The sequence below is a fragment of the Bos taurus genome, chromosome 8 (assembly GCF_002263795.3).
Source record: "Bos taurus isolate L1 Dominette 01449 registration number 42190680 breed Hereford chromosome 8, ARS-UCD2.0, whole genome shotgun sequence".
Taxonomy (NCBI): Eukaryota; Metazoa; Chordata; class Mammalia; order Artiodactyla; family Bovidae; genus Bos; species Bos taurus.
Window position 1 is genome coordinate 88916151 of NC_037335.1, and position 4633 is coordinate 88920783.

Genomic DNA, 4633 nt, shown 5'->3' on the forward strand with positions numbered 1-4633 from the left:
TCAGTTAACATTACTGTTATAGGACGTGTGAATGCTTAGCATCAAATAATGGTTACTCTTAACTCTCATTTGGAAAATCTAAATTTGAAAAGCTATTTCCTTTTGACCACACCTCTAAGTAAGTAATTCAATAGGGAAATACAGGGAAAAGCTAACCTATAATCACAAGTAAATAATACAGAATGGTGGCTGGTAGACTCAGGGTAAGGAAATAGTCACATATAGTATTGTAAATTATTATACATTATTCACGTGTTATTATTCATTTATAGTAGTATATATTATATAACATTAAAGATTATTATCAGTCAGTCCTCCAATATTCTCTATCCTTGAAAGGGAGGTATTAGGCCAAGCTAGAGGTAGTCATATTCCTTCTAAGTCCATGCTAACTCTTTAAACCTAGTATGCTTTGATGGTTTGATAAAAACTGCAAAGAAAGCCAAATGGAAGCAATAAAACTTGCAGTTTTGAAAGGTTCACACAATAATAATCCAACTTTTAAAACAAAATTTTAAAAAGTGACTCAGTAGTAGATCATAGTAGATTAATATTGGGCACCAGCTTTCACTAGCTGCTGATAGGATTATTTTACTGTATACATTTGTGAGTATCATTTCAGATTTACATCAGCACTCTCTCTGGATGGGACCCAGTACCATCACCCTGTGGTGGTCGTGGTTTAGTTACTCAGTCCTGTCAACTCTTGCGATCCCATGTACTGTAGCCCACCAGGCTCCTCTGTCCATGGGATTTCCCAGGCAAGAATACTGGAGTGGGTTGCCATTTCCTTCTCCAGAGGATCTTCCTGACCCAGGGGTTAAGGCTGGATCTTCTGCATTGCAGGCAGATTCTTTACCAACTGAGCCACCAAGGAAGCATCTTTGATTAGCAGTTCATGTTGAAAAGTGCCCTAAGAGAAGATCTTCTACTTCAAAATGTAATGTCATAGGCATACAACTCCTCAGAGAAAATTCAAATATAGTGCACCCACATTTTAAAAGCTGAGAAATACTATCTCACTTTGACTATAATTGAAGATCCTTTATTTTGCTAGATATGTCTCTCTTCATCTCATCCCATCCTGCCCTAAGCATCTTTGCTGTTGGTGAGGTGCAGAGCAGTTGACTTCATGTAACATCTTGTATGAGAAGTACAGGATCTGAAGGAAGGCTTAAGCTGTAATATCACTAGGTGAATCAGAATGGAAATGGTTTTACACAAAATACTGTCTTAGTTTTCATTTTTTTAAATAAAGAAGTATTTCCAAATATTTTTCTTAAAACAAATTTTTTTGTTTACCATAAAATCCACCCATTCAAAAATTAATTAATTTTTAGTAAATTGTCTTTATGATTTAGTAATTTTTAGTAAATTTACAGGATTTTATAAGCATCACTACAATGTAGTTCTAAAATGTTTCTAGCACCTTAAAAAACTTCAAACTTCCTTGTGAGATTTCCCTGGTGATCCAGTGGCTAAGACTCTGAGCTCCCAAAGTAGGGGGTCCAGATTCGATCCCTGGTCAGGGAACTGGATCCCACATGTTACAACTAACATTTTGCATGCTGCGACTAAAGATCTTGCATGCCAGAATGAAGGTTGGAGATCCCACGTGCCACAACTAAGAACCATCACAGTCCAACAAATAGATAAATGTTTTAAAAAATCATTAAAAAATAAATAAAAATATTCCTTGTGCCCATTGGAGTTAATCCCCGGTCCTTGCTGCTTTCCCCACAGGCATCAACTGATCTGCTTTCTTTCTCAATAGATTTGCTTTGTCTGAACATTTCATATAAATAGGACCATGCCACCAGAGAAGACCCAAAATAGAATCATACTGGTGGTCTACTGTGTCTGGCTTCTTTCTCACAGCACGACAATTTTGGGTTCATCTATGTTGTAGTGTGTATCAATAGTTTGTTCCTTCAGAGTAGTCTTGCATTCACCAGGTGATGGACATCTCCGTTGTTTCCGCTCCCTGGCTATGATGAGTAATGATGTTATGGACATTTGTGTACAAGTCTTTTGTGGACGTATATTTTCCTTTCTCTTGGGTAGATTCTAAGGAGTAGATTTGCTGGGTGGATTAATAAGTCTATGTCTAAACTTTTAAGAATCTGCCAAACTGCTTTCCAAAGTGGTGGCACTGTTTTGCATTCCCGCTAGATTAGATTTTTATAAAAAGTGCGCTTCATGCCCTCATAGCAAATGGTGACACCCTGCCCTGAGGATAGATGAATCTTTGAGGCCGCCAGCAGGAGTGGCCCAAAGATCAGCCAAACTGTAGGTCACATGACTGGCAGAACCACTTAGTATGAATTTCTATAAAATAAGCCATCCGTCTTGGCAGTCTCTCACCATGCATCCTGACAACCATAAGAACCTTCACCCAATGCATCAATTCACTTAGACTTGTAGAAATATACTTTACAGCCAGTTCCTCCTGGCAAGACCACTAAGACACAAAACTGCCAGAATCAGAGGCTTAAGGGAGAACACTTTTTTTTCCTGGTTGGGTATCGGATCATAGTACTTGATCTACAAACCTCCGGTCTAAAGTTATGTATGCACGTCATCTGCATGCTCCATCTGCTGTATAAGACATGTTGGGAGAAATGGCAGCCCTCATCCATTGTTTTCCCAGCAGTAATGAGTTTCCATTATTTCTTGGAATCAATTGGTTATTCAAAATTTATAAAACATTCACACCATAAATTCACTTCCCAGACCACAATTCTCCCTGTACAAATACAGTGTATTTTGACTAGATTAACATTCAGTATTTACATTATTTTGAACATGCGAATATTACTGAGAACTGAGCCATGTATTACATGGCAATTATTTTTCCTTTTCTGCACCAATTTCTTACATTCCTTGGAGTTGAAAGGTTGCCTTTTTAATTTGTTTCAGATTCTTTGTACTTATCATGAGTAGTATCCCAAGTTCCATCAGGAGTCTGAACTGCCTCTCTCTGTGTCCAGTTTTGCATTCCTGAAACATGCTTTCCTGTCACCCTCTGCCTGCTCTTGCAAGGCCATCTTGGAAGTCCCCTCATTATCACCCCTGAATTTCCCTTCCCCTCTGTCTGGGATTGGGTCCCATTTCTTGCATCCTATGGCTTCCTCTTTTAAATATTTGCCCTGATGGGTAAGGGGAAGTACATCTCATAGTAGCTGCCTGAGGAAAAATGCAGAATTTTTTTTGAGATTTTTTTTTTTTTATGCATAGTGAAAACTTTTATATTTGGAATTAGCCAGCTAGACTCAGTTTAGATGATCCCAGTTTTGTTGGTAATGTCCGAAGCATCATAGTCAGGAGCCAGTCGTACATATACCTTCTTCTCTCCATCAGGCCTGATCAGAGTATTGACCTGACATGTCAATGGGATAGAGGTTCTTCACAGCCTGTTTAATTTGGTGCTTGTTGGCCTTGACATCCACAATGAATACCAGTGTGTTACTATCTTCTGTTTTCTTCATGGCTGACTCGGTGGTGAGGGGGAGTTTGATGATGGCATAGTGGTCAAGTCTGTTTCTCCTAGGGGTGCTCTTCCGAGGATATTTGGGCTGCCTCCTGAGCCACAGTGTTTAGGGCCGTCGGGAAGTGGGTGACGTCCAGATTTTTTGTGTGTATGTGGGTGTGGGCGCCTTTCAACACTACTTTCTTGGCCTTCAAAGCCTTTGCTTTGGCTTTGGCTTTAGGAGGGGCAGGGGCTTCCTTCTTTGCCTTCAGTGCCATCTTCATGAAAAGGCTTTTTTGAGACTTGGAATATCTAAAACTGTCTTTGTTCTACCTTCACCTTTGTTGATTATTTGGCTGGGTATAAAACTCTAATCAGAAATAATTACCCCCTCATTATTTTGAGGGCATGGCTCTAGGGACATCTGCTTTCCAGTGTTTCTGATCCTGATTCTTTATATGTGACCTGCTTTTCTTTTTCTGTCTCTCTCTGTGTGTCTCCCACTGAGGCTTTTCAACATAGAAAGATCTCATTGTGCCCCAATCTTGGTCAATCTCAGTATTCATGTGCTTCAGTTCAAGGGAATTTTGCTATTATTTTATTATTTCCTCTTCTCATTTTCCATCCCTTCCTTATCTCCTTTCCTTTCTCCCTCCCCTCCCACCTCTATCTTTATTTTTTCTTCCTGCAATTCCTACAATTTGCTTGATGAATTTTCTGATATGGTGTTCTAATTTCATCTTTTCTTCTTTCCATCTTTTTGTAATTTTGTTCAGCTTTCTAGATATCCTCAAAAATTTCTGTTGGGTTTTAATTATCAGAAAGGAAGAGCAGGGGCCCTTTGTGGTGGATTTACTGTGGCAACATTTGCCAGCCCAGCCTCTCCCTGGCGGTGCTTACTCTTGTCTGCACGGGGTGTGTCAGGACAGATGCCTCCATCCCACTTTCTCCAAAGCAAAAACAACTTATCTTCAGCAGGGTGGGCAGGAAGCTACAGCCTGGATGTGGATGGTTGGGGAAAGACTTTGGAAACTACCTCTAAACAGACTTTCAAGTAAGCCTGCTTACTTCAGCTCTTACTCTTTACATGCTAGTCCCCAGGTACCTGGTGTTGCTAACTCCTAAGACTGTAGGTCAGTCAACAGCCTGGTTGACCAGAGCTGC

The 4633-nt window shown here is 39.9% G+C and overlaps 1 pseudogene; it reads right to left on the reverse strand.

The window, feature by feature from the left end:
* Positions 1-2637: 2637 nt before the first annotated feature.
* Positions 2638-3817, reverse strand: LOC107132722 (large ribosomal subunit protein uL23-like; annotated as a pseudogene).
* Positions 3818-4633: the final 816 nt, after the last annotated feature.